Below are 22772 nucleotides of genomic sequence, written 5' to 3'. Positions count from 1 at the left end.
CATTCTGACTTGCTTGGCATCAACTATGACTTGGCACCTAATTATCACTTGCCATGTGTATAATGCTTAGCACCTGAAGTCAATCGACACCTATTGGAATTTTGGTTCAGCACATACTGTAGCTCGACATACATAGTGTACTCAACTTCTATGTAGAAAGTGGTTAAGTGTGTTGACACTCAATTGTCAAAACCATTTTGAGACCATCACTAGCTTCTCTTCCTCTTAGACTTTTCATCATTGAAGGTCCTTTCCAACAATGGGGCCCCTATTGCATTGGTCTTGTTGGTCTGATTTTCACAGTATAGAAAAAATTTAAAATTTTGGTGAAAACTCAATTTAGGTCCTTGCTTTTTGTAGACTAGGGTTTTCATTCCTCATAATTTTCATATTTTTAGGTTACCCTAGTTGTGCCCTAATTCATGTATTGTCAAAATCTTTTGAATTCTCAAAGTTTGTCTCTTAAACTTAGGCACAAAATTTTTAAAGTTTCTAAATATTCCCTTATGTTCTTTAACTTTCGTGCCCTGTATCTCTTTTCCTTTTTAAGGAGCACCGCCTAATTGTGACAAGATCGAGGGCTATCACTTTGTCGTTATTATAAGATGTGAGTTAAGTGACCATTGTGACATAGCAACTACCGTCAAACTATGTTGCGATGCCCAAATAAATGGAGGCAGTGACCGAAAAATTTTTGTGTTGGTTTTTAATCACATGAACTTTTTTTTGCTCCTTGAGCTGGAAAAGTTACCAGGGATCCAAGAATTTTTTCAGGATCTAATACTCATGTCTTCACCATCGAGAAGTTCAAGTCTCTTGTCGATAGTGAGGTAGCAATCAACCTAGAAACCCATGTCATGGTAGTTGTCAAAATTCCCAATGGTCATTAAGAGTCCCAAGTGGCATAATAAATGATGATATCATTATCGTGTTAGAACTACTAAGTGGGTAACTGTGATGTGACATGCTTTTTTTTTTTCTGGTGTTGAGTTTTTTTAAGTCACCAAATCTCACTACCTCACTAACCAAAAAATCTAGGCCTCTCGCCTTTAGTGATATAGCAAGTTGTCATGAAATGAGCATATGGTGGAACCCAAGCAACGTGGAAAGATGAGTGGAATTAAAATATTATTTTTCTTTGGCTAGTGATGCAAAATTTATCACGTCATAAGTCTTCTGAACTCATCCCCCATTTCATAAAATTTAGGAGGGATTTTGACCGTCGGATCAAGCTAAGATCAATGATTCTAGATATCTTGCCATAAAAAAGATGTGTGTGGTTTACTCCATGCGAGATAGCAAATATGGGACCCACCTCATCTTAAGAATTTTGTGCAATTTCTTTACCGTTGGATCGATCTTAGATCAACGACCATCACTATCTATGAAGAGTTGCTTGGAGGATACATACAATGAGATAGAGAATATGGGGCCCACCACTATTCTTTTAAGCAATGCAGTTGCATGTCATCCACATGATCAAGATCAAATCAATGGTTGTTGTTACTTTGTTGTGGCAAGGTGCTCATCCTATTATGTATAGTGAGGTAGTGACTTGTCAACATGTGTCCTCAATTGCCAGTGGGCTCAAACAGAGATGCCACCAGGAAGGGAGCTATATACATGGTTCATTCTCATTGGATTGACTGATCAACTTGTCAAGTGGAATTCTTGTCACTTTTTCCTACATCCCTTGATCATAGGATTTGTTAAGATTGATAGCGTAGATTTTAAAAACAAAAGGTGGTGCCTCTCTATGTATTTATTTGATATGAAAGATTCACATGTGTAAAAAAATAGAGTATAACATAGAAGATTTTCTCAGTCCCACCTTATGCGAATAAAGATTTCAAGCCTTTTCTGAGCACAAGCAATTAATGAGAAGATTATATTTGGCAAGTGTGTGAAGTAATTTGTTCATGAAAAGGTTGCAAAATTGTAGAAATAAATAAGAAAGAACTTCAATTAAGTAACTATATTATAATTTATGTTGTGCACAAGTCCTACAAGTATAGTCAAAGAATGCCTCCAATGGACTCATCAAATATTAGGTTGTGGATAGCAGAGGGATTGCTTAATGAAAGCAATTGGGTCAGGGATGCTAATATCTTGCAAACTGATTTAAATTTGCTCAAAAGATGGTTTGCAGAGAGGAAGTTGTTTACTCTACTTGCTAGTATATGGAATTTTGACCAAGGAAGACTAGTAAGCCCGAGTGTTTTTATGGATTACAATCTCTTTGAGTCTATGATAAAGATTTGTGATCAAGCCACTAAGGTAGTGGAAAGATTAAAGGGTGAACTTGGAAAAATTAGAATCCTGTCAACAATAACATCATTCTTTAAAGAATTTTTCAAGAAAGTATACTTCAATACTAGTAGAGATATATAGAGCCCTGTGCAGATTTTTTGAAGAGGGTGAAGAATATTTTATACTCATGGGTTTCATGTGTATAATTACTCTTACCTTTTGTTAATGCACATCTTTCTTTTCAAAAGAGGGACATATATTGGTAGAGGAATGGTTTTGAATGCAGATAGGGCTAAGGAAGTAGAAATTGCTCATTTTTTAATATTTGATAGCCACATTGCCTCTAAATCTCATATGCTTCATATTAAGTGACAATCCCATTACCCTAGGATACTGGTATAACCAAGGAATAGTGATAGGTAAGAGTGACTCTCATAGTATAGTATAATGATGATGAAACCCATGGGTTGAGGTTAGTTTGCAATCTGCATAACAGATTTCATCATTGGTGGGCTTAGCTATTGCATACACAAAGGAATCAGAGTTGTAGCCAAATCAGAATAATGAAATGTAACAGAAAGGGACCCGCAAAGGAATATTTGATCTGCATGTCTTTCTGTTATTTGCAATTTTTTCGTTTCTAATAGGTTTTTTAAGTCTCTTGTGTAAAGTAAATTGCATTTGCCTATTGCTTGTTGCAACTCATGCCTATATAAGTGAGTTTTCAAGGCATTGTGATGGTCCAAAATTTTTTGTATGTCTTCAGTTATTCCAAGAAAGTACATTTGGTCTAGTCATATGTAGTTGGTCTGAGTTTATTCTCAAGGATTCTTTTCTATAATGAATAGAAATGCAGAGTCAGTATGATTCTTTGGGTTCCTTACTGAGTTCTTATTGGTTATTGTATTAGTCAGCAAGAAGGATAATATGAAGGGATATTCACACCAAAATTTGTGTTACTATTTTCTGTCTCATTTTCATGAGTTTATCAGTTTTGAGATCATTTGGATAATGTTCATCTGATTGAATGCATTCTGGATAGGGTGTATATTGGTTATATTGTTGCTTTTAATTCAATGAGTTATGTAAATACTTCAATAAATTAGTAGAATTCATGAGTTTATGAAGAGGATATCATGTAAGAATGGAAATAGGTGATTATAGTTGACAAATTCAATTACAAGCTAATTGAACAAGGTCTCCTACCAATAATCGACTCCGTTAACCACTAGATAAGGTATTGGTCTTATAAATCAAAAATGATCAAGAGTAAATTCTGCCTCTACATGTTAAAACTATTATAAATTTGAAATCATTTATATATTATTTTGTTCAAGGTTTTAATGTTGGTCACTACTCATTTACATGTAGTTTTCTGAGTCATAGGTGTATATGAGCAATGTTAGTATGCTACTAGAAACCAAATTTAAATAAAGCTTCTACAAACTAAACAAAATTCATAAACTTCAAGATAGACTAAGATGAACTCTCAATTGAGAATATGAGCCATTAATGGACTCTCTCAATGAGAAGCTCTCTTGTTGAGTGGCTTTGTCTAAATAGATAGATTGTATGCTCAATCTTATGCTTCAAAAAGGGCTTCAAATGGAGTTGGAATTTGGGTGTGAGTGTATGGTTTTGATGTAAAATGGCTTCTTAAAATGGCATTATGAGTTTACTTCATGGATTGTGTTGTTTTGCAAAGGGCAAGGATCCAATTTATAGGAAAGAGGCTTGAGAGATTGAGGGCTAAGATGCAAGGATGGGAAAAAGCTCATGGAGGGCTCAAATTGCATAAGAGGAGAGCACATGGATTGTGCTTCCTTACAGCCAATCAGGGAGTGACACATGTCACAGGGTGAGAGGATGGAGGAAAGGGAAAGGATGAGTCAACAAAGGAGGCTCAAGGGATAAAATCTTCATAAAGACCCTCATAATGGCTTGTAAGAGCAATAAAAGGGTTTGGAAGAGTCATTTATGGCCTAGTGGGCTTCATAAAATTTTATGGTTGGGATATTTTGAAGGAGATGAGAGGAATTTCGACATGGGCTTGATTAGGAAGGTTTTAAGCTTTCTTAGGCTTGTGCAAATGATTAGAGGATGGATTAGGATGGTTTAGGATTAGCTTAGGGATAGGCAAGTGGATGGCATTTAATGAGGGTGGGTGAAGGAGGACATATTTGTTAACTTTGGCTTGGGTTAGTAAGTCTTAACCCATGCTTAGAGAATGTGACAAGGTTAGGAGGGGATTAGGAATAGGTTTAAAGACATCTTCTAGAAGAGTCTAGACTTTGGATGAGGATAAAGACTTTCTAGAATAGTCTAGAACTTCCTAGGATGAGGATGAAGACTTTCTAGAAGAGTCTAGAACTTCTTAGGATGAGGATAAATTAGATTTTTAGGAAATAAATAAAGTTTTATTTATTTCAAGGGTTTGGGTTGAGGAGATATTTATTAAAACTTTTTTAATAAACATGAGGATTAATATTTAATCTTAATTAAATATTTTGAGTTGGGATTAGGGGTAGGAAATGATGGGATTAGCCTTTAATCAAAATTAAAGAAGGATTAGAAGATTTTGGAAGAGGTTAGTGGTCTTAAGGAAATTGGCCAAGTTTTGGGCAAAAAATAAATTTTTTATTTATTTTGGGTTTTTTGGTCAATTTATTAATTAAATAATTAATAAATAAGGAAATAATATTTAAATAAGATTTAAACATTTTTGGGAGGGATTCCTTAATTAAATATTTTTAATTAAGATAAAGGGATTTAATGGCATAAAAATAAATAAATTAATTAAATAATTAATTAATTAATAAATGTTGATGTCATCAGGAATTTTTCAAAAAATAAAAATACTTTATTTTATAAAGGTTTTTAGGTGTCTACAATAGGTAGCTACTATTCCCAGAAACACTTGTAAACTCTAGGAGAATTAGGACTAGATCTGCTTATAGGGGATGCATATAGATTTGAGAGTTTCAAAGAAATTGATAAACTATGTATGTGCCTAAGGATAGAAGATGAGAATCAGAATGAAACTAAGATAATTTCATACAACAGTTTGCTTTAGAACCATCCCTAAGTTTACCCACCTTGGTTTAGTAGAGCTTAAAGAGTAGGAAACCATCCTCAATTTTGTTGGCATTGGATCCATGAGAATTAGCTAATCTTTAGATTATTTGATCACTTTCATTTTGGTATTGAGCATTTTGTTTCTCAATAGTTTTAAAACACCAATAGGTCTTATCAATCCAACATCCAACACTAGTCACTAGTATGTCATAACTATGATCGATTACTTCACCAAGTGGGTAGAGACCAATGAAACCAAGAAAACTACTTCTAAAGTGGTTTATGAATTCATCAAGGAAAACATATTGGTTATATTTAGTGTCCCCATCAAATTGGTAATGGATAATGTAGCATACTTCTCTTTAGTTGAGATCACCAAGTTTTGTTTCAATCATGGTATCACAGTTAGTCATTCATCTGACTATTTTCTCAAAAAAATTCGCACAAGAAAATTCATGAGGCACTATGGGTAGATAGGGTGACCCCTAAAAGGGCAATTAGTATCTCTCCTTATGAATTAGTCTATGGGACTGAAGCTAATCTTCCATTACCCCTAGAATTGGCTACAAGCAAATTGAGAACAATAATTGAAGATGACATCTATAAAGATGGGTTAGAGAAGAGGATTTTGTACTTGAACAAACTCAAAGAAGAAAGAGAAGAAATTATGGTTCACATCACACAACACCAGATACATGTAAAGAGCCTGTTTGATAAAAATGTGAGACCGTAGAAGTTCATGGTAGGAGATAGTGTACTAATATGGGATAAGTGAAGAGCACTAAAAGGTATGTAGAAGAAATTTGATACTCTGTGGAAAGGTCCATTCACTATTCATCATGTATTTAAAAACAACCCATTTAAATTGGCATATCCGGATTGTGAAGTGCTACCCCTGACATATAATGGTCAGGATTTGAAACTCTATCAAATTTCAAATGAAATAGGTAACCCATGTATTGTACTATAATTATGTTTAGTTCCCTTTCTTGTTTTCCTAGTTAGGTTTCCCTTGTTTGTTTGTTTCCCTTGTTTTTCCTTGCTTTAGTTTTGTTGTGTAGCCACCTTTTACTTTTGCAAAACTAGAGATTTTGGATTAGTTACTTGACATAGCTTACCCAAGTCCCCAAATAGAGCTAGTTGTTGCCTCACTTTTCACCCTCTACTCAATTAGTGAAAATGACTACTACCCAATTAGTGAAAATGACTACTATTATTATGTTTAGTTCCCTTTCTTGTTTTCCTAGTTAGGTTTCCCTTGTTTTTTTATTTCCCTTGTTTTTCCTTGCTTTAGTTTTGTTGTGTAGCCACCTTTTACTTTTGCAAAACTAGAGATTTTGGATTACTTACTTGACATAGCTTACCCAAGTCCCCAGACAGAGCTAGTTGTTGCCTCACTTTTCACCCTCTACCCAATTAGTGAAAATGACTACTTTTGCTAAACTAGAGATTTTGGATTACTTACTTGACATAGCTTACCCAAGTCCCCAGATAGAGCTAGTTGGTGCCTCACTTTTCACCCTCTACCCAATTGGTGAGTTCTTAGTTGTGTTTGAGTCTAGGTCTAAGCCCTCTTAGGTGGATTGAGTCTCAACTGGATTTCTCATTCTTTCCCTCTCCACATTTCATAGTCAGGTGGTTTTCCTTCGTATTGAAAGGCATTGTAGGGGTGGGTTAGTGCCCACCCCGGTGGAGATTCATGTTGCTCATGCAAAGATCATTTACAAAGTTGTATATGCTTGCAGTCTATCACTTTCTCAATAAAACAAAATACTGTGGAAATATGGACTTTGTCTTCTCCTTGGTGGGTTTCTAACCCCTAAAGATGATTTCCCACAAAGGGCAAAAATGATGTATATGGATGAAAGCAAGAAGATAGCAAGTTACTCTATGGAAAATTTATGTTCTCTTTACAATTATTTATCTCAAAATATGCTTAGGATTCATCACAACTCTCATAATCATTACAAGTAGAAAACTAAAAACCAACTAATCCTCGGTGGGTTTTCAACCCATCAAGTTGGTTTTCCACAAAAGATGATTATGAAGGAAAAGAAATGAAAGGGTGGGTCCCTAGTGAATTTTTGCACTTCTCTTAGACATTTCTAAACCCAAATGAGACAATGGTCTAAAGGTCACTCAAAAGGGAAGTGTGGGTGGAGAAATGGAAATTGTCTTCTCCTTAAAGGGTTTTCATCCCATGAAGACAATTTCTTAGATTTTAAAAAAAATCAAGCTACTAAGAAGATTGGACCTGCAATTTGTGCATTAGACATCTCAAGATGATAATAGAAAGAATCTAACAATTGGAGGAAAGAGTATATATGCCAGAATTCAACTCAGTGAATATTTTCCCACAAACTACTCTATTGGTTGTTGGATACAATTGACTAATTGTGTGTTTTCCTTGATGTTACAGAAATGTCATATCAGTTGTTAGTCAGTGCTTACTGAGCTTACTTGGTCAACAAGATAGTTTTCCTTGTCTACCGAGCATTCCTAGAAATTACTCTATGAAGATAGTGTCTACCGAGCTCACTTGGACATCGAAGGAAATTATGGTAGAAAGTAGTATTAACTGAGTTCTCATGGTTAGCAAAGGAAAGTTGGTCAGAGTTAGTATTAACTGAGTTCACTCAATTGCCAAAGGATTTTAAAAGATTCACAGTGTTAACCAAGCTTCTATTGGTTAACATAGGAAATCATTTCAGGACCAGTGCTTACTAAGCTGATTAACTATCGAACGATTTTGTTGATTTGGGATATGAAGTTTAATTATTTCAAGTATTGATTCTAGTTGACTATGGTAATCATTATTGGTCATTGTAATTTGTATTGAGCTAACTTGACAATCTGAATGATATAAATACAAGGTCAAGTTGTGATTTTCAGAAGTATGCAAGTGTATTGATTAATTGAGAAGGAAAGTATGTGAGTGAACTTGAAGGATGGTCAAATATCCTTGTGGAGTAAAAAAATAATATTTGATTAGGAAGGATCTAGTATGAAGCAAAATAGAGATCTATAATCAACAATTCAGTTGCATCTCAATTAGGTCATTTCATTGTTACTTTCTTACCATTGTAGCAGTGATCCAAAATCTCTCAATAGAGTTGGTTTAAAAGCCAGTTGTAAATCCTCTAACAAGGTGACAATTCCATTGAATTTTTTTAAGACCTCTTACAAAGCCACTCCTTATAGGGTGATTAAATCCTCTAACAAGGTCACACCTAACAATGTGTTTTGTAACCTTTAACTAGGTTGGCTCCTAACATGGCTCACTTCAGCAGAGTGAAAAACAATAACTAGTTACATTGGTGGTTTTTCCCATATTGAGTTTCCACATTAAATATGGTGTCTCTTATGTTCATTTCTTTTCTCTCATGTTTGCAAATTATTACTATTGATGTCAGATCTACTAAAGTAAAACATACTTTGCATTTACTGAGTTACAATACTTTTAGTAGGTTTACCAAGTGACAATAGTAATTAGTTTTGTCAGACATCTAAAGGATTTGTGGATATATTTTGTGGTGACTGATTCACCCCCCCACCTCCCTCTCAATTAATCCATCTATATTTCCAACAATTGGTATCAAAGCTTTTGGTGCTTGCAGGAAAGGTTCCAAGGACCTAAGCTAAAGATCAAGTTGTTTTACAAGAGAGAAATTCCAAAGCTTAACAGAGACAACTTTTCAGCATGGCAGGGACTCATGAGACTGCATCTAGCTTCCATTAGTGATTCAAGATTAAAATACCTTGATGAAGAATACACGACTCCTACTAGTACATTATCTGTTGGAGATATTGCTGAGAAAAAGAACCATAACACTATAATGATAGATATTGCATATGTTCTTAGCTATGATGAATTTGATGAAATCAAGGACTACAATACTACTTTTGAAATGTGGAATAAGCTAAAGGACATCTATGGTGGTTATGACAATGTGAAGAGAGCCAAAGCATAAAAGCCTTATAGGACAGTTTGATCATATGACAATGAGAGAAGATGAAAATGTTGCCAAATATGTGGAAAGAGTCAAATCCAATGTTAGTGCAATTAGAGCATCTAGAGGAGAAATTAAGGAAGAAACTATTGTAAGTTCTTAGAAAATTACTTCCTCTCTATGCAATTAGAGTATCTGCTATTCAAGAAAAGAGGTGTGAGACAAATCATAAGATAACTTTGGATACCTTAGTAAGAAGATTGATAGCTTTTGAGCTAGACAACTATGACAATTATGTTCCAACTTCCAAGAATAATGAATCTGCATTTGAGGCCAAGCTTTCACTTAAAGAGAAAGGAAATAAAATAAAGGACATTCAGTCAAAAAGTGGAGAATAATTTGAGGAAATTTCTGATAGTGATCTTGAAGTTGTTGAAGGTTTACTTGCAAGGAAATATTCTAGAGGTAGAGAAAAATACAAAGGTAAAGTTCCCCTAACCTATTTTTCATGTGAAGAAGTTGGTTGTATTGTTGCCAAGTGCCCAAACAAAGATAAGGATAAAAAGAAGAGTCACAATTTCAAAGACAAAAGGGATTTCAAAAGTCATAAATCATACAAGGACAAAGGTAAAAAAACTTGTTTTAGGGCAAAGGATTCTGATAATAGTGAAAATGAAATAGTTTATGTTGCTGTAAAAGATGAATCTGATGATGAAGGAGATAAGATGGCACTTATCTCTCATGTTAGCAAAAATAATAAATGGATCATAGATAGTGGATGTTCACATCATATGACTGGAGAAAAAATGAAATTTGAACACTTTGAAGATTATGATGGAGGAAGTATAAGATTTGGAAATAATGAACCTTGTTGTATAAAAGGAAAGGTGAAATATCATTAACAAAAGAACTTATATGTCACAATGCCTATTGGGTTGAAGGACTAAAACATAATCTACTGAATGTGGCATAGCTTATCAACATTGGATTCAAGGTAGAATTCATGCATGGCAAGGCAAGACTACTAGATGACAAAGGAAAACTAATTAGATCAAGCAAACAAACAAAAGGTAACCTATTTTATCTTGATATTGGCAATTCCTCGTGTTTTATTGCTCAACTTGAAGAAAGTTGGTTATGGAACATAAGGTTATGTCATGTAAATTTTGATAACATGGTGAACATAAGAAAATTCAAGAAAGTAAGAGGCATTCCTAGTTTGAAGAAACCAAATGTTGGCCTATGCAAGAACTATCAAATTGGCAAAATGGGAAAGACTAGTTTTAAAAGCAAAAACCATCAATTTGAAAATATCTTGGAAATTGTGCATACTAATTTGTGTGGACCTATTGGAGTACAATTCTATAATGGAGAAAAAAAAATTATTCTTTTTGTTGATGACTACTCTAGAATGATGACTATTATGTATTTAAGAGAGAAGTTAAAAGCATTTGAGAAATTCAAATGGTATTTGGCAAGAGTAGAGAAAGAAATAAGGAAAAGACTGAAATGCTTAAGATCAAACAAAGGTGGTGAATTCATCTCCAATGAATTCAACAACTTTTGCATTGAAAAAAGAATTAAAAGATAGGTATCATCCCCTGGAACTCTCGAGTAGAATGGTATAGCTGAAAGAAGAAATAGATCTATCATGGATTGTGCAAGGACTCTAATGATTGAAAAGAACGTTGCTATCAAATACTGGAAGGAAACTATCAACACTGTAGTTCATACTTTAAACTGAGTACAGTTGGAGAAGGACTCATATAAAACTCCCTATGAATTATGATATGGCTATAAATCCAATGTAAGCTACCTAAAAGTATTTGGAAGTAAATGTTATATCTTGAAAGAATCTAGAAAAGGAAAATTTGATGTAAAAAGTGATGAAGGTATATTTCTAGGATACTCCAGCAAAAGCAAAGCATATAAATGTTTAAATTTGTCTACTCACAAAATCATAGAAAGTGCACATGTGAGAATTGATGAGTTCATAGAAAAGGCTAAGGAAGAAAGAAAAAAAGAACCAAAAGACTATAGAAGGTTTGTCTACTATGAATCTGACACTTTGGCAGGTATACTTGATAATAAGGAGACTACATCTACCAAGCCCAGTGTAGTCACTAGGTCACAAATAGTTTAGACTGAGTCAAAGGAATCCAAGTTATAGTTTGAAGCTACCGAGCCAATGCCTACCGAATTTGAAGGACCCAAGTCACAGACATAACAACTTGAGTCTCAAGTTGAAATTCAAGAGGAAGACAATGCAATTCATTCAAAAGTCAAGGAACCTATATTAGCCAAGTATGTCAGAAGGCATCATACACCTAATTAGATTATTGGAGATAAAATAGAAGGTACTATGACAAGAAGTAAGCTAAAAAGTACATGTTTACTTGCTTAATTTGAACATAGAAGTGTTAAAGATGCATTGGAAAATGAAAGTTGGATTGAGGCTATGAATGAAAAAGTTGAACAAATAGAGAAGAACAAAACTTGGACTCTTGTACCTAGGCCCAAAGATAAAAATGTGATTGGCACAAAATGGGTATTTAGGAATAAGTTGAATGAAGATGGTAAGATATCAAGAAACAAAGCTAGATTGGTATGTAAAGGCTACTCTCAAGAAGAAGGCATTGATTATGGTGAAACTTTTGCTCCTATTTCAAGATTAGAAGGTGTCAGGACCTTACTTGCATATGCTACACATAAAGGATTTAAGGTATATCAAATGGATGTTAAATCTGCATTTCTCAATGGTATTCTTATTAAAGAAGTCTACATTGAACAACAAGAAGGTTTTGTTGATCCAAACAAAAAGGACATGGTCTACAAATTACACAAAACATTGTATGGTCTGAAACAAGCTCTTAAAGCATGATATGAGAGGTTGCACAACTACCTTATACAGATTGGTTTCTAGAGAACTAATGATAATAGTAGTATATACATCAAGGAAGAAGCAGATAACAAGATTGTATTGGTAGAAATATTTGTGGATGATACTTTATTTATAGGGAATGATGATCTATGCAAAGAATTTGAAATGTCTATGTTTGGTGAGCTTAAGTTCTTTGTTGGACTTTAGATATAGCAAAGTAGAAATGGTATCTACATCACTCAGTCTAAGTATATCAAGGAAATACTCAAGAAGTTTGGTATGGAAGATTCAAAACTATTTGGAACCCCCATTTGTTCTAGATTAAAGCTTACCAAAGATGATGATTCAAAAGAGGTAGATCAAACCTTATATAGATCAATGATTGGAAAATTATAGTATGTAGTTCATATAAGACCTAATATTACTCTTGCAGTTGGTATAGAGGCAATATTCTCAGCTAAACCTAAAGAAAATCATATGATGGTAATCAAAAGAATCTTGAGATATTTGAAAGACACTAAAGACTATGGTTTATGGTATAAACTTGGAGGAAATATGGACCTAAAAGTGTTTATTGATACTGATTTGATAAGAAATATTGATGACAGAAAAAGCACAAGTGGTGGAGCATTCCTTCTTGGTAAAAGGTTGGTATCTTGGACAAGCAAGAAGCAAAATTGCGCATCCCAATCCACGACTGAAGTAGAATATATCGCAACAGCAGTAAATTGCTCTAGCATTATTTGGTTTAAACAATTGTTGCAAGATATGAAGGTTGAAATCAAGGAACCAGTTGTCATGTTTTGTGATAATACAAGTGCAATTAACATATCAAAGAATCTAGTGATGCATTCCAAAATGAAGCATATTGCTATAAAATATCATTTTATCAAAGAACTAGTGTAGGACAAAGAAAGCAGATTGGAATATGTCCATACAAAAGAAAAAATTGCAGACATATTTACCAAGATATTACCTAAGGATGCATTCATGTATCTAAGAGGTAAGCTAGGGGTCATTCCCCTATCTAAAGCTCACTAAATAAAGTTTTAGTGATGCATCAATAGGAACCAAATTGAAGATCTATTAGTTGATGTAGCATAGTCAAGAGAATATTGCATATGAATCAGTTCTCAAGGTACATTGATACTAATTTGGTATGTGTTGTCTTTGGCATGTATTGTCAAAGAGGGAGAATTTTACAATCATATCTTTCTAAAATTTGTTTTGAGAAAGAAGCTATTTAATTCCTTCACAAAGGGAGATCAGAGAAGCTTGTGGTATAAAAGTCTAAGAGAAAGAAACTTTCTATTAGAGAAAGTCTTTTTTTCAAATTTCATTGTGCAATGACATGTTGTGTTGCCATCAATTCCAAAGAGGGAGATTGTTGGATACAATTGACTAATTGTGTGTTGTCCTTGATGTTACAAAAATGTCATATCAGTTGTCAGTCAGTGCTTACCGAGCTCACTTGGTCAGCAAGACAATTTTCCTTGTCTACTGAGCATTCCTAAAAATTACTCTGCAAAGATAGTGTCTACCAAGATCACTCGGGCATCGAAGAAAATTATGGTAGAAACTAGTGTTAACTGAGTTCTCATGGTTAGCAAAGGAAAGTTGGTCAGAGCTAGTATTAACCAAGTTCACTTGGTTACCAAAGGATTTTGCAAGATTTGCAGTGTTAACCAAGCTTATGTTTGTTAACATAGGAAATCATTTCAAGACCGTTGTTTATCCAGCTGGGTTGGCTATCGAAGGATTTTGTTGATTTTGGATATGAAGTTTAATTGTTTCAAGTATTAATTCTAGCCAACTAAGGTAATGATTATTGGTCATTGTAATTTGTATTGAGCCAACTTGACAATATGAATGATATAAATATAAGGTCAAGTTGTGATTTTTAGAAGTATGCAAGTGTATTGATTGATTGAGAAGGAAAGTGTGTGAGCAAACTTGAAGGATGGTCAGATATCCTTGTGGAGTAGCGAAGTAATATTTGATCAGAAAGGATCTAGTATGAATCAAAAAAAAGATTTGTAATCAGCAATTTAGTTTCATCTCAATTAGGTCATTTCATTGTTACTTTCTTACCATTGTAGTAGTGATACAAAATCTCATAACAATGTTGTTTTAACAGCCAATTGTAAATCCTCTAACAAGGTGACAATTCCATTGAATTTTTTTAAGACCTCTTATAAGGCCACTCCTTACAGGGTGATTAAATCCTCTAACAAGGTCACACCTAATAGTGTGTTTTGTAACCTTTAACTAGGTTGGCTCCTGATAGGGTTCACTTCAGAAGAGTGAAAAATAGTAACTAATTACATTGGTGATTTTTTCCATATTGGGTTTCCATGTTAAATCGAGTGTCTCTTGTGTTCATTTCTTTTCTCTCATGTTTGAAAATTATTACTATTGATGTTAGATCTACTAAAGTAAAACATACTCTACATTTATTAAGTTACAACACTTTTAGTATGTTTACCGAGTGACAGTCGTAATTAGTTTTGTCAGATATCTAAAGGATCTATGGATATATTTTGTGGTAACTAATTCACCCCCCCCCCCCCCCCCCCGCCCATCTCAGTTACTCCATATATATTTCCAACATTGGTAACTTCTCGAAACTTAAAAGAAAGTGCGAAAGTAAGTATGGGAAGATAGAAAGTTGTTGTTAGGCCAACAGAATAGTGAAAAGACACTAAGATATTCATTAAAATGATGCATTTACTATTTTAATAGATCTCTCCTTCAATTCATTCATGTGGTAGGAATTCTAAAGATCAATGTATGAATTAAAGCTCCTATATAGATGGAAATATGAATAGTTACACAAACTACTACCATTTCTTGAACTATTATTCTGTTAATTTTGCATAACTTTTTCAAAAGCTAGTATCTATGCATTAGCTATTGCTCTCATTCTCTCAATTCAAAATTCATTTTCAAAAAGAATGGCAACTAGATTTGTGTGTTTCTATAGGTTGAATGGTATTTCAAAATTTCATGGATACCTCTCTCCATTTCTATGGTATGCAAGATTTTCAAAAGAGAGTGAGGTCATAGCCAATCCACCCCATTACTAAGAAGCTTCAAGGATGTGGGTTGGTCAAGGAAGTTTCTTTTTCGATTACAATCTAGGATCTAGACTTAATCCATGAATGTATAAATCATTGCAACCTAGACAACAAAAAAATTGTACTACTAGATGACATAGTGTTGATCTCTATTGATAGGAAAACTATGGTGAATTGCCTTTGAGTTCCAAAATAGAAGAAATTTTCAAATTTGACTTTTAGAGGAGCCATTTTTGAGTTCTCTACAAAGAAGATGATTTGGAGAAATGAAATCATATAGTAATGCTTTCAAAAATAGTAGAGTACCAAGAGTAAGGTTCCTTTGACTCTAATTGCGCCTAATCTAAAACCTCAGATTGTCAATATCTTGGTCATCTTAAATAGATTGAAAGGTTAGGTAGAAGCTTTAAATTTTGTTGAGCAATATTTATTTTTGGTGGAAGTCATCTGCTCTGACACCCAATATATTTATTGGGCTCATGAGGTAAGAGAGATTATATCCAATGCTCTTTGTGCTACAAAATTCTATAACACATTCTATATGTCCTCTTTCCTTATTTACATGTTAGCTTCTTTACAATTATGGCCAGGACTCCTAAAGATTGAAATTTTTCTTGATGATGTGAAGTCTTATGAGTTCTACCCATGCTTACAATTAGAAAATAGTTATGCAGATTATGTAAGAGTTAACAATGCTTTCACCATGAGAATTTTTAGGAGCTTCAAGGATGTCTAGAGAGGAGATTCAATCCTTAGGCCATAGCAGCCATTAGCCAATTTGGGAGTTATTTCATCTAGTTCTCATCCTTTTTTTATTTGTGTCTTGTGGATTTTGATGGTCTCCCCTTGAAACTGTTGAGGTATCCTAGTGATATGATCATGCTGATCGAGATTGTGTGACAAGAAATTCAAGTGAACTTGTTGTCTAGGAGTCTAAAGAAGAAAGGGTAAAATTCCATATGAAGGTGGGATTTTTCTGTTGTGAAACCCATTCTGATGCAAAGAACATGTTAAAAGTGTTTGAAATGAACTATAGGTTGGAGATGTATGAAGTCGTGAGGCCCATGTTTGATCTAAATGGGTATGCAAGGGAGGTGTTGTAGATTGGAAGTGTGATCAAACACATCATCACCATTCAAGACTACTAAGCTGAATGTAAGAATGAGTTCGAGAGTTGTGATCATACTTTTACTAGGTGATAGTTGATCAAGTAAAAATGTATAAAGTTAATATTGATGTAGAAGGAGTAGAGGATGATGGGTAGAACATGTATAGTAACACCTATCTAACCAAGCTAAGATGCACTCTAATCATCTCAGAACCTTCCAAAGATGTAGGAGAGGAGCTTGATACAATGATAGTCTAGATTATCAAAAGGACCAAAAAATGAGTAGAATGGACCACATCAAGAAGGAGTTGAGCCAAAAATACATTTGCTCTCAAGCTTTTCCATTACTTTTAGTGACTTCCTCCTCTCAAGGTGGTACATCAGGTGCAACCTTGGCCATTACTCAAGGGCTAGCACAGCCATCAGGTAGAGGTGATCAACCTCTCGACAAAGACATTCCTTTGGCTAAGACTTGTCAGGATGGCTCCCTCCTAGTGATTGGAACTCCATCAAGTGTTGAGAAGAAGAAAGTGGAGCAACCAAAAGATGGTGCAATTTACTCTTGCCCTCTCACCTCGTAGTAGCCCAGTCCCATCTATAAGCACTGCACTTCTCCTATCGAGTAGTCCCCAAGTGCAAGTAGTGGATTTAAGAGATGGAGGAAGCAGTGATAGCAAGTCTACTAAATCTGATGAGGCAATGAAGAAGACTTCAAAGGTAGATAAGGGCTAAGATTCTTCAAAGCTCATTTCACAAGATTTGAAGAATACTTTCTCTTTAACTACAAGAACAATCACCTTCAATCACCTTGGTCAAGAGAAAGATATTTAGCATAGATTCTCTCAGGACTGCCTCCAAGGTGATAGTCATAGATTCATAGCTAGAGGACACTCTAGAAAAAAAGAGAGAGAGGAAAGATGAAGGGGCCCCCAATAAGGATAACTTATATCTTGCTATATACTCTAGATTAGCACTAAGCAAGGTCAAGAAGCAAAAGGCCTTGTCCATCCTCGAACAAGATCCTAAAACAAGGCATCTAACAATGGAGATCGCAAAGGCTACCAAAGAAGGAAGAATTGAAGATTTGTCTATAGATTATTTTGCCTTGCATTTGGTGGATATCAAGGAGGCCATACATGATACCAAGATTTTCTTATGGAAGTCAACAAATGAGGTGATTGAAGGACAGTTGGTCAGCCTTAAATTGTAAAAGGTTAGGATGAAGGTATAAATTCAAGAATTGAATAGCTTAATCAAACAATTAGTCACCCCATTGGTAAGCATCTCCAAAATTCCTATTACTAGTGATCCTACTATAGTAGATGTCCAAGCACTCATCTCCCAGCTCCAGGAAGATAAGCACTTCAAGAAAATTGGTAGAGGGTGGAGTGAGAAACTTAAGTTGGAGAGTCTAGCTATTATAGAGCATATTGGAAATGCCATACTGAGGCTGGAAACTAAGAAGGAAAAAATTTCAGCTAATAGAGCTACACTAGTAGCAGGAAAGATTAAAAGAAAACATTATGTCTCCTTCCTAACAATTATCACTCATATGAAGACTAAGGAGGTTGTTGAAGCAAAGATCTTGCCTAAAGGAGATGAGCCTTTACTTGAATGGTTTAGAGCATGTAGTTCAAGTCTAATATGATCATGGTAGAAGAATAAGGGCTTAAAGAAATAGAAGTTAAAGTGACGAAGGACTAGGATAAAGACTATAAACTCCTAAGAGGCCTACATATGGACTCATAGACTAGTGGATTCATAATCCTATATGTATTGAAATGAAAGACTAATAAAAGGTTGACTAATTTTTTTTGTGAAATACTTGATATTGCAAAGACAATCTAATGGTATTTTGTGTCAATTATTTTTTGTTCCATTCTATTTCATGCTAATTGTATGTTTTCTCTTTCATGTGAATTAAAGAAAGGAATGAACAAAGCTTCATTCCCCTATTTTAAGGAAATGAACTAAATATGATAGTAGTGTCATCAGAGGTTCAAGAGAAATCCCTTTTGTGTTTTCCTGTAAGTTAATCTTTCTTTCTATGTAGTTAATTTCCTACTAAATCAGTTTAATATTAGTTAGTATGCATTATTGAACCATTAAGTCTCATGGGTTCATAAGATGTGTGAATTCATAAAATTAACCATCTTAAATACCACTTCTCACCTAAGTTAGTTCCTATTTAGGCCTAGCTTGGTTTACCTCTCCTATTCTTGAGTTAAGAACATACCCAATTTTAGACTTAGAAACAAACTTAATTCATTGCAAATCACACTGCAATAGGGAGCTATACCTAAGAATTCAGAGGAAGGTTACTCTTTTCAAAAGCAAGTTTCCAACTATTGTAACCAAATACTATTCACAAATTTGGACATTTAAAGAGTTAATTCAAAAGAACAATCTATTTACCAACAAGACAATTGCTTTTTGGTCTAAATGCTATCATTTGTTTGATTGATGAACAAGATTTGAAAAGAGGGGATAACAAGAGAACCTAGAGAAGGTTGAGTTATTTAGTGTATAAAAGGATTAGAAAGACCAAGTAAGATAGTGCTGATATATGTATTGTTGATCTACTTAGGGCTAAGTAAATGGTTGCTCTAGCTAAGCCAAGAAGAAGTATTTTCATAAAAAGTGCTTTCCAAGCTTGGCCAAGCAAACAGTGTAAGCCAAGAAAATTCTAGGTCAAGCCAAGTATAAAATTAGTATATATCAAGTGTCAATAAAAAATTGTAAGTTTCAAGCATCAAGGAAATATCAGTAATGACTGAGCTAAGAAGACGTGGTTGGTGCTAAGTAACCTAGTGTTGGTCAAGTACCAAAAGACTATTATTGTCGAGTGAATAATGTAGATGTTGCATGACAGTAAAAAGTGTTAAATCTAAGATTTGACAAATCTGAGCTAACTAATTTGATTTCTTGAATTATGTGAAGTGTGTGGAAGATAAGCATGATGGGTCAGTGGCATAGAATTAAAGATAATCTTGCATTTTGAGGCAAATTCATGGAAGATTGTAGAAGTTTCTAGAGGAACTAAAATGGAAAAGTGGGTAGATTCATTGATCTTATCTAACCTTAAAATGGATGATTGTGGTCAAATAGGAAAAAGATCTAAATTCTCTATTTATAGAGATAGCAGGCTAGAAGCAAAGGTTTTCATGTGCAAGAACCCAAGGAAGATAAGAATTCTAGGGTGTTGCTTCATTTAGTGGCCAAATAGAAGAGACTATAGTTGGCATAAAAAGCAAGAAGGCTTAAGAGGTTGAATTCTTGAAAGGTGAACAAGTTATCAAAGCTAAAGAGTGTGAATTCAAAGCAAAATGGAGGAGTGAACTATAGCTCTATAATCTACGAGTGAGTTGCAAGTTATTATCATATCAAGTCACATTGTTATTGTCTAACAACTATACCAGTGTGGATAAATCCTTTGGATTAAGATTGACCTAACAATCATTTATAAATCCTTTAACCAGGTTACACTCTAATGGAATGTTCTAAAGTCCTCTAACAAGGCTCACTCCTAATAAGGTGATTGAAATCCTTTAACTAGGTCACATTTAACATTGTGTATTATAACCATTAACAAGGCATCACTTCAAAAAAGTGAAATTGGGTAGCATGTTACTAGTGATTTTTTCCAAATTGGGTTTCCACATAAAATTCTTGTGTCAAATTTTGTGAATGAGTTTGTATCATTTCATGTTTACATTTCTGCAAAGTTATTTTCACATAGGATAGTGACCTACCAAGTTAAGCTATCATATGATCTAATGGATGCATTGCATGTTATGGTTTTATGGATATGAATATGTTAAGCACTAAAAAAACTTATTTGTACATTTGGACCTTGGATAAATATTTCACCCCCTCTCAATTATTCTGAAGAATTCCAACAATTGGTATCAAAATAATTATGCTTGTAAGAAAATAAATTGAAGATACTAAAAGCTAAAGATAAAGATGTACAAAAAGGAGCTGCCCAAACTAAACAAGGAAAAGTTTGCTGGATGGAAAAGTTTGATGAAGCTACATCTAGGAGGTCTTGGAGACTATGCACAATCTACCATCACCATTGAACATGTTGATCCTACTAGAGCCATTATTGTTGATGACCTAAAAAAAAAAAAGAGAGAACATAATCAAGCAATGTTAGAGCTTGCCTCATCCCTAAGATACTTAGATTTTGATGACATCAAATGATGTAATTTTGCTAAGAAGATGTGGGATTCTATAGAGATGATTTATGGAGGAGATAAGAATGTTTTGAGAGCTAATCTAAAAGTCTAAGAGGAATGTTTGATGACATAAGAATGCAGGAAGGTGAGACTATAGTCTAGTATTGCACAAGAATCAAAGATTTTGTAAATACTATCAAAGAAGCAAATAGTGTTATTCAAGATGAGACTATGATTAAAAAAGTATTGAGAACCTTTCTACCTATCTATGTTATTAGAGTCTTTTCCATACGAGAACTAAGGTGTATTATTGGTAGTAATCTAACCCTTGAAGGACTGATGGGTAGACTCACTGCTTTTGAACTCTCTAACTTTCATAATTTCAAAAGTAAAAATGTTGAATATGCTTTCAAATATAAACTATCATTGAAAGAATCTAAAGAGAAAAATAAAAAGGTCAAGCATGTTTCTAATGATAGAGATAAAGATGAAAATGATGTAGAAGAGCTTGATGCATTGTTTGCAAGGATATTTCATAGAGGCAAAGGGAAATATAAAGGTAAGCTATCTATTATTTGTTTTAATTGTAACAAGGTCAGTCATATTGCTACTAGATTTCCGGAGAAGAAGAATAATAGAAGTGTAGATAAATACAAAAATAAAAGAGATGAGAATAGCAAAGATTATAAAGGCAAAGGAAAGAAGTCTTACTACATTGTTTAAGAGGAAATAAAAGATGGATCTGATGACCATGATGATGAAGTTGTGTATGTTTCTATGTAAGATGATTTTGATAAGGATGAGGTAACTATATTGATATTGATAGATGGATCATTGATAGTGGATGTTCACATCATATGACTAGAGATAAATGTAAGTTTATTACCCTTAATTACTACAATAGAAATAGTATTATATTTGGTAATGATGCACCCTATCTAATAAAAGATAAAGGATCAAATAAACTAATAGAAAATATCATTTGTGACAATGCTTACTATGTAGAAGGATTTAACTATAACTTGTTAAGTGTATCATAGTTGAATAGTTCAGGTTGTAAAGTTGAATTCGAGAACAAGAAAGAAAAGATTTATGACACTAATGGAAAACTAATCGGAAATGGAGATTAGACTAGAGGTAATCTATTTTATCTTGACATGAATGATGCTACTTGTCTTGTTCTAGAATTTAATGATGTGTGGCTATGGCAGAAGAGGTTATGTCATGTTAATTTTGATAACATAGTTAGTATTAGTAAAATGAAAAGAGTTAGAGGTTTTCCAAAACTAAAGAAACCTGATAATGTGATTTGCAAGCAATGTTAGTTAGGCAAGATGAAAAAAATCTAGTTTTAAAAGTAAGACTCACTCCTCAAAAGAAATTCTAGAATTAGTTCATACTGATTTGTGTGAACTAATTGATGTGCAAAGCTACAAAGGTGACAAGTACCTTATCCTATTTTTTGATAATTATTCTAGGATGATGATAGTTATGTTCTTGAAACAAAAATATAATGCTTTTCAAATGTTTAAGTGGTATCTAGAAAGAGTTGAAAAGGAGACTAGAAAAAGCTTGAAATGTATGAGATCTGATAGAGGAAGAGAATTTACATCCAATGAGTTTAAGATATTTTGTAATGACAGAGGAATCAAAAGATAGACTTTTACACCTAGGACCCCTCCACAAAATGGGATTGCTAAAAGGAGGAATAGGTCTATAATGGACTATGCTAGAACACTTATGATGGAGAAGAATGTTTCTTTTAAATATTGGAGAGAAGTTGTAAGTATAACTATCTATACCTTGAACCTAGTACAAGTCAAGAAATGTACTAATTCCACACCTTTTGAATATGGTATGGCTACTTACCTAATGTAAAATATTTTAAGGTATTTGGAAGCAAGTCTTACATTCTTAAGGAATTCAAGGATGGTAAACTTGGTTCTAAAAGTGAAGTAGGTATTGTATATGAGCAATGTTAGTATGCTAATAGAAACCAAATTTAAATAAAGCTTCTACAAACTAAAAAAAATTCATAAACTTCAAGATAGACTAAGATGAGCTCTCAATTGAGAATATGAGCCATTAATGGGCTCTCTCAATGAGAAGCTCTCTTGTTGAGTAGCTTTGTCTAAATAGATAAGATGTATGCTCAATCTTTATGCTTCAAAAAGGGCTTCAAATGGAGTTGGAATTTGGGTGTGAGTGTATGGTTTTGATGAAAAATGGCTTCTTAAAATGGCATTATGA

This window comes from Cupressus sempervirens, chromosome 10 (genome assembly GCF_028749045.1).
Source record: "Cupressus sempervirens isolate cs-2001-9-10 chromosome 10, ASM2874904v1, whole genome shotgun sequence".
NCBI lineage: Eukaryota > Viridiplantae > Streptophyta > Pinopsida > Cupressales > Cupressaceae > Cupressus > Cupressus sempervirens.
The sequence above is the reverse complement of the archived record's forward strand: the minus strand, read 5'-3'. Positions refer to the sequence as shown.